We start from the raw sequence: 14,307 nt of genomic DNA on the forward strand, positions 1-14,307 counted from the left end.
AATTAAGTGGGGAGGGGGGAGGTCTGTTACCCACATGTGATAGTAAGTGACAAATCAAAAACTGCCCTTTGGGCAATCCAAAACAGTGTTGAGGCTGCCATTTGTCCACTTGAAAATGGAGGTGGATGCAGGAAGTGGTGAAAGCTGCTATCTTTTAAATATGATGGTAACTTCCTGTGGAGCAGTTGGTGCTTTGAAATTGGTGTGGAAGGATCTCTGGTGAGATCTCAGATGGCTTCCCTTTGAATTGTCACGTAGGTAAGTTAGGCTGACTCTCTTTCTCTTCCCTTGGCGTTTCTGGAGGCTCCAGCCTCAAAAGAGGCCTCTCTTCTTAGAGGAGGCCTTGTGTCTAGAAGCCTTGTTAAATTCACCCCGGTGTCCCTCAGCTGGGATCTCTAAATTCCTACCTGGTTCGGGCCTCTGGTTGGGGCCAGAGTTTCTCTCTCTCAATTTCTCTACCTTCAACTTTCCTAATTGTAAATAAACCACCATAAAAGTTAAAAAAAAAAAAAGGAATGTGATATTGGAAATTTGGGGATCCTTGAACTTATTTTGAGGTCTCTGGTCTAAACTTCTTTTACCTCTTTTACCAATTGACCTATTCTATTTTTTAAGCTATTATTTTCTTCAGTATTTTTCTGCCTCCTTTGCCAATCTGTTGATTTTTTAAATGATTTTCCTGTATCATTCTCATTTTCCCCCATTTTTTCCTTTTTTGAATTCAAAGCTATTTTATTTTCCCAATTACATTTAATAATAATTATCAACATATATTTTCCAAAACTATAAGATCCAAACTGTCTCCTTCCCTTCTTTCCCTTCCCCTACTTCAAGATGGTAGGCAATTTGATCTGGGCCATACATGTATTATCATGCTAAACATACTTCCATATTAGTCGATGTCATAAAAGCACCCTCAGACAAAACCAAAATCCAAAATGAAACTATAAACATACTGTAAGGGTTAAAATTTAATGTTTGAACTAAATATATAAAAATGTGGTTGCCAAAAATATATTAGTCAAGTCAGAATGACTTTTTATAGTAGTTTATTTTAAAAAGAAGAAAGAGTGAAAGTAAGAGAAATGAGAGAGAGAGAGAGATAATTACTCCAGCCTATTCCAAACCAGACAGGGCTTCAGAGGCCCTAGCAAAGGGGGCCCCAAAGGTAAATTAAACAAGAGTTCTAGCCATGAGGCCTCCTCCAATACGAGGGGCCTCTCTAGAGGCTAGTACCTCCAAAAAAGCTAGGAAGAGGAGTCAGCCTTTTCACTCACCCACGTGGTAGTCCTAAGGGAAGTCTTACCAGAAGCAGTCTGCACTCCCAAGCCAGGCCTCCTCCAAGGCCACATTCAAAGGAGCAAGCAGATGGTCACAGGAAGTTACCACCATTTTTAAAGGCGGTTCTTTGCTTCACTTTCTGTGCCTTCCTTCCACTTTACATGGACCAATTGCAGTTTTAGCTTTGCTTAGAACTGCCCAGGCCTCAGTCAATCCTTTCTGATTTGTCACCCACTATAGCACATGTGGGTCACAGACCTTCCCCGCCCCCCCCACACACACACTTAAGGAATAAGTGGGGGTATATACATTCCTGGTGACTAAAATCTAAAAATAGTTAGGGGAGAGTTAATCCCATCCTCACAACACTGATGTGAAAGATAGCATGCTTTGACTTATATTCATCTGACTCAACAGTTCTTTCTCTGGAGGTGGATAGTGTAGTAGGATATTTGATAATTAGGAGTTAATTAAGTAAGAATTCATTAGGACATAGAGATAAATAATTTAAATGATTTATAGATACATAAAGAGGTAAGTTAGGGTTTTTTTAATGGAATTTTGAAGAGGAATTATCGGTGAGAGAATTTTACCAGAGTGCCTTGGGAGACAGTTACTGACCTGTCTTTTAATTTTGGGACTGATCCTTTGGTGATAAGGAGGTCTCAAAGGTGGGTTGACAAAACCTGGGAAATTCTCAGTTACTTTGCTACGACAAAATTTATCTAGTGAACCATAACATTGGAGGAGATTGCTGGTAGAAAAATCATTGCCAGCCTAGCTGGTTTGCTGTGAGTTTGGAGAAGGCTATGGGAAATCTGAGCTGTCATTTCCAACTAGACAGCTAAGAAGAAAGACTAACTTACTTTTCTTTTGTGAATAAGTTAAAATTTAGTTAGGATAAGATAAGAATAGTTTTTTAGGGAATTTAGATAGAGAGGTAGATAGAGTAGCTCCAACTTTATTGGAGACTGAAGAGATCCTTGCGGATCAGAGGGTTTGGGGCTATTAGGTAATATTTATTAGCTTAGGGATTAATATATTCTTTTCCACTTATTTCATTTTAAGTCTTTCAGAATTATCCCAAGTCATTGCATTGCTAAAAAGTAGCCAGGTTTTTACATTTGATCATCATACAATATTGCGGTTACTGTGTATAATGTTCTCCCAGTTTTGTTCATTTCACTCTACCTCAGTTCATGCAGTTCTTTCCAGCTTTTTCTGAAATTATCTTGCTTATCACTTCTTAGAGCACAAAGTATTCCATCACCAAAATGTACTACAGTTTGTTCAGTCATTCCCCAATAGGTGGATGTTCCCTCAATTTCTAATTCTTTGTCACCACAAAAAGAGCTGCTATAAATATTTTTGTACATAATTAGATCTTTCCCCCTTTTTTATTATCTCTTTGGGATATAGACCCAGTAGTTTCCCAATTTTTTCTACCTCTATTTTATTTATTACTTTTATTTTTCTACCTCCATTTTATTATTTTATTTTTTAAATCCTTTTTGAGACCCTCCATTATTTCTCCTTGGGCTTAAGAACAATTCACATTTTTCTTGGAGGCCTGGACACAGCAGTATTGACCTTGTTGTCTTCTTCTGAGTTTGTTTTGGTCTTCCCTGTCATCAAGACAACAATGTAGGTTGAGCTTCTTTTTTTGTTATTTGCTCATTTTCCAGCTCTTTTCTTTACTTTTAATTTAAAAAAAAATTTTAAATTGGGCTCTGTTCCTATGGTGAAGGAAGCACTGTTCCAAGCTCCAGGTGCTTTGTGCAGTTACCTTCAAAGCTAGCTCCAGGGGTCTATGAGCTTTCAATTCATCCAAAGTGGTATGATGTAAGGAGAGATGTGTTTGATACTCTCCTAGCCTGTGCTCAGATCTGTGAGCAATCACAAGCACTCTTTTCTACCTTGGAATTGTGACAAGGATCTCCTGCTCCCCTTTAGCCACAGGTGCTGGTTTATGCTGGTGCTCCCTCTCATCCTTGGACCATGATTCAGATCTATGTATGGGAATTGTAACAAGAGTCTTGCACCCAGAGCCAGCAAAGGAAGCCCTGTAATCTTCTGAGAATTTGTTCAACCTCCCCCCTTACCAGCTATGGCTGAGAGTTCTGGAAGTCTTAGCTACTGATTCAGCTGCCCCTAAGACCTGTTGCCAAAGTGGGACCTGCTTTGGCATGCTACTTTGTGTTCCACTTCCACCCTAGTACAATGGATTTTTCATCAAGGCCTTCTAAATTGTTTCAGGCTGAAAAATTATTTCACCTGTTTTTTTGTGGGTTATGCTGTTCCAGAATTCATTTTAAGGCATTATACCACAGTTGTTTGGAGGGTTAATTTGGTGGAGATCAGGTAGGTTTGCGTACCTTTTCTGCCATTTTGGCTTGACCTCATCCTACATCTTTCACAAGATAATTTAAGTCTTCATATTTATGCCACATTTAATTTAATTTATCCTCTGGTTCTAAAATATCAGGGCAGATATCTCTTATAATTTCTTGACATATAATGTTTAGGGTTTTTTATAATCACGATTTTCAAGTAAACCAAGGATTCTTAAATTATATCTCCTTGATCAACTTTATAGAACAATTATTTTCCCAATATTTCACATTCGTCTATTACTTCATTCTTTTGACTTTATTTTGTATCGATTTATTGTTTACTTATTATTTCTTGATGTTCCATGAATTATTAGCTTCCAGTCGACCAATTCTAATTTTTAAGAAATTATTTTCTTCAGTGAGGGTTTGAACCTTTTTTCTATTTGGTAAATTCTGATTTTTAAGAAGTTACTTTTCCCCCAGTATTTTTATACCTCTCTTTAATTTTTTTTAGATAAAATTTTTAGCTCTTCTTTTAGCACTTCTAGGAATTCTTATTGGATTTGTTGCAAATCTGAATTTTCCTTTGACGCTTGTAATGAGGATTTATAACTAAATCTGTAATGGTGGTTGGTAAAGCTGTAAAGCAGTCAGGAAACTAATATGGATTCATCACAAGCTGTAGACTGGAGGTACTGGATGTAGGAATGACAAATACCCAGTGCCTAAGTCAGTCAAGGGATTGATGTAATTTCCCTTGGTAAGGACTAAACCCCTTTAAGATGGTTTCCCTTCAAGCTCTAACCTGGCTGAGGAAGTAACTCCTCTTGGTTGGTAGTGAGATGAGACAGGAAGGGAAGTATGGTGCTTCCTGTCTAAACAGTAATGGAGTTACTCTGTCTCTCTCTTAGAATCTTGAATAGCAATCACTATTTAGAACTAAGATGAAGGTAGAACACACTAGTTCTTAAATTAAACTAAGGATTTATTGAATAAATTGGTTTGGGAAAAAGGATTAGAAAGTGGGTTAGGAAACTATGAAACTAGTTTATTACTGCCTTCTAGATCTAAGTTCAGGATGTTGATAAACTCCTTGCTATGATCTTCAGCTGTCCCAAGGGACCAGCCCTGGGACAAAAATAAAATGATCTCTTGAAGGTAAATATAAAGCAATCTCTTGATAGGGAATAATTGGTATATCAGATTGATGGTCCTATTTGGTCAGCAATGATCTTTAACCCTGCCTGGCCTAGGAAACTAAGATATCCCATGTTCCACCTCCCTTGATCCACCTGGATCCTACCCAAAGGGGTAGAAGGGAAGGTGAGAAATGAAGTAGGGAAAGAACCCCCGCCCTGGGTCTCCAGGCATTTGTATACCTTGGGTCCAACTGCCAGTTGGTACCTGCCCTATGACTCATGCTATGATCAACATTCCAACCAGGGCAACTGACAGGTTGCCCTAAGAAAATATGGCAGTATTATTTTCTATATTACAAGCTTTGCTTGTACATTTTTTCACATTGTTTTCTTCTTCTGATTTTGAGTCTCAAGCTTCCTTGTCACCATAATAGGTTTTTATGGTGGTTTTTTTTTCTTATTTGTTCATTTTCCCAGTCTATTTCTCATCTTTGAATTTTAAGGAATTGGACTCTGCTCACCTGGGAAGAAAGCATGTATCAGTGATTATCCTCTCCCATCAGTGGAATAAGATTTCCTACTTTCTCCTTTTTTCCATCTCTCCCCTTTTCCTTCTCAGTCATTCTCCTGTAGGCTTTTTTTTTTCCTGAGAGACTACAGCAGCTCTCTTCCTTTCACTGTTAAGATTTTGACTGGATCAGGGTATTTTACAAAATCTCCTTTATCTTGTTTCTCTCCTCCCACCTTTTATGGACTCTTCTATTTAATGATTTATTCCCACACAGAAAAGACAACACTGACTCACTCATAGGCAGAAAATTATAAGGTTTAGTCTACATCTTCCCTTAACTTCTTTTATTGCTAACATGGAAAGGTGGTCCTTCTTGTCAAGACAAAATCTTCTACTGTACCCTTGATTCCATTTTATTGCTTTCTTGAGCTGATTGACCTCTCAATTATCCCCATTCTCACTAATCTTTAATCTCTCCCTATCCACTGGTTGCTTCCATCCCCATCCTTTACTTGATCCTATAATCCCTGCTAATTGTCACCCTAAATCTCCCTCTATTCTATATTTCTTGTGACTGAACTTCTTAAAAACTACACTTTACAGTTTCACTTCCTCATTCTTTTTAGCCCATAGTCATCTGGCTTCCAACATTATCATTCAATTGAAGATGCTCTCTGTAAAGTAACTAGTGTTTTCTTAATTGCCAAATGTAATAACCTTTTCTTAGTTATCCTTCTTAATCTCTATGTAGCCATGAACACTTTTAGTGGTCCTCTCTTCCTAGATGTTTTCCTCTAGTTTTTTTAAGATAGCTTTCTTCAGGTTGTCCTTCTGTCTGATGGTTCTTTCTCAGTCTTCTTCCCAGGATTTTCCTCCAGATCACACCTACTTATACACAGCCCCCAAAGATCTACCCTGGGCCCTCTTTTCAATCTCACTTGGTAACTGATGAGTTTTTAATTTTCTTTTTATCAACTTCAGCATGTTCATTTTATTTGTATGGAAAATCACATAGCCAGTTGTCACTTTCTTTATAATGTGGAATTTAGCTGAGACCTCCAATAATTTAATCCAGATGATTAACTGGCCAGACAAAAGAATTTCTGGCTCAGCTTTACCCATTTAGCTGCAAATTCCAGAGGAACTCCTTTTAGTGTTTGTGGCTTTAGGGTATACAGGAAGGTCTCTCACAGTGCTCTGGGTCTTTTGGCCTAGACCAGAAATCCGGCTTTATTGTGAGATGGCCCTCTTACAATAGACCTATTTCTTTATAGCTTGGAGACTTTGCTTATCATTTGCATTCCTGTGGTTAGAAATTATACAACAGATCTCCTTCCTCTCCATTGGCCTACTTAGAAATCTTACCTTTATCTTTAAAATGTAAATCTTTAGCTTTCCTTTTTAGCAGCTATAAATAAATCCAAGTTTATCTTCTTTTTCTGATGAAACTAGACACCATATAAATGTTATGAAACTAGTATTTGGTGGTCATTTTTATGTGTTTATGGTATTTAAGCTCCAAACATATAAACCAGTTGTTTAAATGTTTCTGCATATTGAAAAGTATGATTGACAGCAGAACCTATTAATGAATCCTTGCATATTCCATATAATGATTTCATCAGTTCCCATAGGCTAAATGATCATCTCTCTATGGATTCATGTATGAATGCACGTGGGTATCCAAACTCTAAAACTCTGGCTAATCCTACATCACCTTTTATTTTGATCCAGAAGTCCTATAGTCCAATGCCTTATATCCTCTCATTTAAGTTGTCAGAATCAGAATTCATCATTTTTCCCATCCTGCCAATTCTTTCCTTTTCCCAATTTTCCTATTATCATCAATGGTCACCACCATCTTGTCACACAGGCCTGCAACTCCCCTCCTCTACTTTGACTTCACTGTCCTTCAGGACTCAGATGGCATCTCCCCTTCCTCAAGAGGTCATTCCTGTTGTCTCCCTTCACATCCCATCCCATCCCTGCTCCCAGCGCAGTGCCACCTTCCATTTCTGCTTTACACATCTCCACAGGTATGAAGTTGGATGTGATCTCCCCCACCAGAATACAAGTTCATTCAGGGCAAGGATTTTTTTTTCTTTGTATCATCCTATAGCCTTAGCATGGTGTCTAGAAAGTAAGATTAATACTGTATAGGTTTGTTGTTGGCCTAAGCCCAACGTATTTGCCTTCCACATGTTTTCTCTTGCAAGTGGAATTGCAAGTCCATATCACCTAAAACTCCTACCTTCTCTAGCTCAGGTACTGCCTCCTAGAGAAAGTCTTCCCTTGTTTGTGCTTCTTGAAAGTATGTTGTATTTCCTTATAAGTGTACAGGTTGTATCCCCACAGACATGTTAAACTCAAGCAGCAAAAGTCCTGAGTGCACCCTAAATCAGATTAAAATTTTCCTGGAAAAATTTTAACAAAATAAATAAAAATATAACAAACATAGAAAATGTTAACTTGTGATTTCCTAATTAAGTCATAGGGATCAATTTGTATTTGAGTTTGACATGTCATGGTCTTCTTACAGGTTACTTTCAAGATGAGGGGGGCAGTTTTTCTAGGTCTTTAGAATTTTTTTTAAGTTTCTTAATTTAAAAAAATTAATCATGAATTTGAGATTCATACATAAAAACACAAAGACATTTCAATCTACAAGTATTTATTAAACACCTACTATGTGCCAGGCACTGGGTATACAAATACAAAGAATGAAACAATCCCTACTCACTAGGAGCTTACATGTTAATGGTGGAGACAAGTACATATATAAATGTATACAACATAAATAAAAACTGAATAAATACAAATATATACAGAGTAGTTAAATACAAAGTGGTGAAGGAGGGAGGACACTAGCAGTTTGGGGGATCAGGAAAAGCTTCATGCAGAAGATGGTGCTCGAGTGGCATCTTAAAGGAAGAGGACTCTAGGCAGCAGCGAGGAGGGAATGCATTCCAGGCATGTGGGCCAACCAGAGCAAAAGCCAGGGAAATGAGTTGGGGTGTCATATGGGAGAAAGAGGCCAGTTTGACAGGACTGCAAAGCGTGAGGGAGAGAAATACCAAGCAGGCTTGAAAGATTGGGGAATGGGGTGGCAATTTTGTAGTACCTTAAAAGCTAAATAGAAGAGTTTATATTTGATCCTAGAGACAATAGGAAGCTACTGCAGTTGACTGAGAAGAGTCATATGGTCAGATCTCATCTGAGGGAGAATGACTTTTGTAGCAATGTGTAAAGTGGACCAGAATGGAGAATAATATGAGGGAGGGAGATTAGTTAGGAGGCTGTTGTAATAATCCAGGAAAGGTAATGAGCGCTTAAATGAAGGTAACAGTTGAATGAACAGAGAAAAGGGAAAGCTAAAAAATACACAGGTGACAAAAAGGAGAGTGGAGAGGCAAGGATAATTCCAGGGTTATGAACCTGGTACCTTAGAATGATGGTGGTACCCTAGACAGATACAGGAAAGTTTGAAAGAGGGAAAAGTCTGGAGGAAAAGATGTTTGTTCCTGAATATTTTGAGTCTTAAATGCCTCCAGTACATCCATTTGGAAATTTATTATCTGTGCCAAATAATTTGGATGATTTCTGCTTTTTATTATAGTTTGAAGTCTAGTACTACAAGACTACTTCCTTTCCACCATTTTTCCGGATTATTTCTCTTCGGTCTTGACTTTTTGTTCCTCCAGATGAATTCTGCCATTTTTTTCTAGCTCTGAATCCTTTGGTAGTTTTGTTTGGTAGGGCACTGAATAAGTAGTCATTTGGACAGTTTCATCTTTATTATTGGCACATTCTACCCATGAGGAATTAAAATTTCTCCAATTACCTGGGCCTATTTCTTTCAAAAAATTTTTAACTGTATTCATGTTATTCCCACATGTCTTGGTAGATGGACTCCAAAATATTTATTCATTTTGAATGGAATTTTTTATCCATGCCTAATGGACTTTATTGGCAATACATGGACATGTTAATTTATGTGGATGTACTTCAAATTCACTTCAGTTATAAATTTTTCATTGACTCTTTTGAGTTCTCTAGACCATCATATCATCTGCAAAAGATGGCAATCGCTTTCCCTTTTTCTATGCTTACTCCTTCAAAATTGTGATTTGATTTAAAAAATTAGTCAATCAATAGAAAAGATTCCATATATGAAATACAAAAACAATGTTTGATAATCCTAAAGACTCCAACTCCAAGAGGAAAGGTTCACTGTTTGACAAAAACTATCAAGGAAAAAAGGAAAACAATATGGTAAAAACTAGGCATAGACCAACATCTTTAAGCTCTAACTGGATATATGACTTGGATATAGGTCACATCATAAACAAATTAAAGGATCAATGAAGAAAATATTTTTCAGAGGTACGGGTAGGGGAAGAATTTATGTCTAAACTAGTAACAGAGATCACATAAAAGAGACAGTTTTGATACTTTAAAAAAATGGTTAAAATGAAAAGGAAAGCAAAAGAGAAAATACTTTAAGTTTCTCTAATAAAAATCATATATTCAAGATATATAAGGAACCACTTCAAATTTAATATGAACAAGAGTCATATCCTAATAGATAAATGGTCAAAGTATATGAACAGGCAATTTTCAAAGAAAGAAGTTTAAACTATCAAAAGTCATGTGAAAAAATGTTGCAAATTATTAAAAGAGAAATGCCATTTAAAACAACTCTGTGGTTATATCTTATACCCATCAGAATGGCAAAGATGATAAAAAATAAAATGACAGTTGTTGGAGTAACTACAGGAAAATGAGCATAGTCATTCTTTGTTAGTGGAGTTCTGAGTTTATACAGTCATGGAAAGCAAGAGAACTATTTCCATAGAGTTGCTAAACTCCACACACCATTTTTTCCAACTAAAGTAAGCACTTCAGTGAACACAGAACACAGAGGGCTATATATAAAGCTGAGTCTTCAGTGTACACAGAGCAGAGAGGGCTATTCATAAAGCCAAATCTTACTACATACAGCTTTCTTTTCATTTCAAATACATAAAAAAAACTCAATATGTTACTTTCAGAGTTTTGCTTATGATTCTTCTGGCCTTCCTCTTGTTTTCTTCTGTGTAGTTTAAACATGTTTCAATGACTGTCTTTTCCTTGGGGGTGAGGAAAGACAATATCCCTAGATCCCCCACAAAACTGCACAAATTAAAAGCAAACAAAAAAACAAAGCAAAACTATGTGCATGCCCTTTGACTCATTCCTACCATTACTAAGCCACCTAAGAACCTAAGAAGATCAAAGAAAGAAGGAAAAGTCCCATATGTACAAAAATATTTATAGTAGTTCTTTCTATAGTGGCAAAGAATTGGAAATTAAAGGAGGGCCCATTATTTGAGGAACAAGTGAGCAAATTACAATATATGAATATAATGGATTATTGCACTATAAGAAATGATTAAAGGGATGGTTTTAGAGAAATCTGTGAAGTATGAATTGTTAAGAATGAAGAGAACCAGAACAATTTGCACAACCACAACACTGTAAAGACAATTTTCAGAGACTTAAAAACTCTGGGCAATGCAATGACAAACCACAATCCAGAGCAACAATGACAAAGCGTCATACCCACCTCTGCGAGAGAGGTGATGGATTCAAGTTGCACAATTTGACACACATTTTTAGAAATGGCCAGCTAGAGAGCTTGTCACAAAAGGCTTAAATTTTTTTTTTCTTTTCAATTAGAAGAGCATTAAGAAGTGTTGCCAAGAATGAAAAAGAAAAAATTTCAAATAGGCAATTGCCATGTGGGACCAAAACTCAGGGGAAAGATTAATATACATATATTTATCTATACATGTGTATATGTGTGTAAACATATGTATGTGTGATAAATATACATAAACCAAATATTCAATACACAGAAATTGAAAAAGAGGAATATGAAGTTCTGATTTTATTTAGAAAAAAGTATATTAAATATAACCAGGTAGTTGTAAAATTGTCATTTGTATTCTTTTTAAACTTTTCTTTTTCTATTTAAAATTTTTTTTTGATATTCTTTTCTCTCATTTAATTTTGCTTCTCTGTCACTACCTGCTAAGGTACTTTAAGTACCTTTTCCATGAAACAAACAAATATAGCCAAAAAAAGCAAACCAACTAATTGGCCATCTCTGAAAATCCATCTCATTCAGTCTTTCTACCCCATTAGCTTTTTGGCAAGAGGTGAGGAGAGAGAATAATGTGTGCTAGGCAGTGGTCAGTCTGGCCATATAACCTGGGTCCATCAAGGTCCTGTGGCACAGATGGAATTTCAATAGGTTGTGGTACAGCTCAAAATTCGAGTTAAATGGGAAATAGGAAAATTTCTGGACTGTCCTCTGCCATCAAGGAAGCTAAAACACAAAAGTTCCTCTGATTCCGTCCTGACTGGAGGCTTTGTGTCCCTTGGACACATAAAGGCACCCAGCATGGAATATTCTTTGCCACCAAACATAGTTCATTTCCAATGAGAAAAAGGGAGGAAAAAAGAGACCAGAACTCACCAGAATCAGACCAGAACCTATCTTTGGCCTGTGCTTGACAACTATATCCTTATAAAATAAATCCATTTAATAACCACTCCAGCTGTTTAAGATCTGTGTTTATACCACTGTTTTTACTCATGTTTAGGACAGTTTCCAGCAGCCTCCTAACAAAGCTAATTTAGTCATCTATATTCTGAAGTCATGATTAATCACTGCATTCGCCATATATTTATAACAAAAAAATTAAGATTATATCAACACAGAAAAAGTTTTTGACAAAAATACAACATCGTCACATTAGGACACTGAAAAAGCCTAACAACAATTACATCTTTCCTCAGTCCTGTATAAAACTTAGAGCAAACATCATCTATGATAGAGAAATACCAGGGGATTTTAGGTTCAGAGACAAGTTGTTAGTGCTATTTTTTATATAGTTCTGGAAAAGTTAGTTATATAGCAAGAAGACAAAAAGAACTTGGGAAACATACAGAGAAAGAGGAAACAAAATATGAATATTTGTAGATTATATTATTTAAAGAGGCCTAGAAATTTAATAGAAAATTAAAACAATAACTTCAGTGAAAAAAAAAACAGGACAAAATCAGAAAAATCGTCAGCTTCTCTGTACATTAACAAAATCTAGCAGAATAAAGAGTGGACTTCCATTCAAAATAATTACAAAATATATACACTATCTGGGAATCTACCAAATCTCACTCAGGACTTCTATGACAAAAGTCTTTAAAGATATATAGACTTCAATTGAAGATATAGTAACTGTTCATTGTTGGGTCCAGTAGTGCGTTCCTTGGCCAGCCTTTTCCATGCCGATAGAAACATTAATATTCTTATATAGCTGGGAGATTGCAAAATGTCATTTTGTACCAGCAAATTCTGCTGGCTCTTTGCCTGTTCTTAACTATTCAAGAGGACCCACAGGCAGAGTTCAAATGTTTGCGTTGAAGGACAGTCCTTTCTCAATTCGAGTAGTCTCTGAAGTAACTTGCCTTTAGTATATATTAAGCACGTCTAGTAGATGCAAAAAGAGGTGCTCACTGGGGGAACGAGAAGGAAATCTCTGATGTTCTGGCATCCATAATTAATCTAAAGATTACAGTAGGTGACACTGGAAGGTGGCAGTTACCTCAGGATGAGCAAACTCCTCATTTTGGATCCAAATAAAGCTCAAGAATGACCTTGGCAGCGCTACTCTTAGCTTAAGAGCATTGGGTGCATAGCCTTTTATAGAAGTTATATGGTGGGAAAATACCTATGGGCTTTTATCATGCAAATATATGAAGCTACAAGTGACTATGTTTCAAAGAAAACTATTATCTTTCTTAAAAATAAAAATTGAAAAAGCATTTAATAAGCACTTGTTCTGTGTGGGGATAGGGATACAACTAAAATGAAATATTCTGGCCCTCCAGTAGCTTACATTCTCTTTTTTTTAACAAATTGAATATTTCCATATGCAAAATAGAACAAAAAAATAGGATATGCAAAGATGTGAATGGCTATCATACAGAACTTATTTTTTTTAAGTATATACTCAATTCACCATGTTACTTTCAAAGCTATTCTGTTTCGTTTTTCCTTTTGGAGTCCTTCTGAGAATAAAAAAAAAACATATTGCAATTGAGTCTCATCTTTTCTTTGCAAGCTCCCTCTCTCCCAATACAAAAAGCACAGTCCTTGTAACAAAGAAGCAGTCAAGCAAAGCAAATCCACACATTAACCACGTCCAAAAACGTATCTCTGTCTCCTTACGCATCTTGAGTCCATCTCTCCTTTCAGGATGTAGGTAGCACACTCCTTTATCAGTCCTCTGGAGTTATGGCGACTCATTGCATTGATTAGGGTTCTTAAGTCTTTCAAAATGAATATGATCAATTCTTAACATGTAAGTAAAGAGCATTAAAATAATACCTAATGCAAAAGATTCTTCTGCTTGGGAAAAATCTCCCAAAAAGAGGGGTTGCCCTTTGCAATTTAAGTATATAATCAGAAACAGTAAGAAAATAAATGAGATATTAATAATAATCACCACGACAACCATACTAATGCTGACTTGATCCATCCGTTAGCCTCACTGCTAAAGGTAAATATATCACTAGTGCCTCAGAATTGGGAGGTGGGTCATAGCAGTCCACATAAGGCACTGGCTAACAAAGAAGAAAAGGCTGCCCAGAAGACACTGCTCCTCTTTCGCAGCTTATTCAGAGAGTGATTGGTGTCATGTACTCATGGGAGGTCCTTGTCCACCTGGGTGATTTCTAACTAAAAGACCATGTAGGAAAGGGTTCTAAAACACTGCTTAAAAGCCACTAGCTTAAATTTGTGGGCTAAGTACAAAACTTCTGCCAAATAGGTGGCTCACACTGTACTGTAATAGGAAGTGAGCATGAATCCTGACAAGACAGAATCACTCACCAACTGGGTCTAGAAAACAATCAAATGTGGCCCCCTCCAAGACACCATGGCTACCCCTTAAACTAACACTATGTACTCCATTTATATCAGAGTACTCCATAATGC

This window comes from Gracilinanus agilis, chromosome 2, assembly GCF_016433145.1.
Source record: "Gracilinanus agilis isolate LMUSP501 chromosome 2, AgileGrace, whole genome shotgun sequence".
Lineage (NCBI taxonomy): Eukaryota > Metazoa > Chordata > Mammalia > Didelphimorphia > Didelphidae > Gracilinanus > Gracilinanus agilis.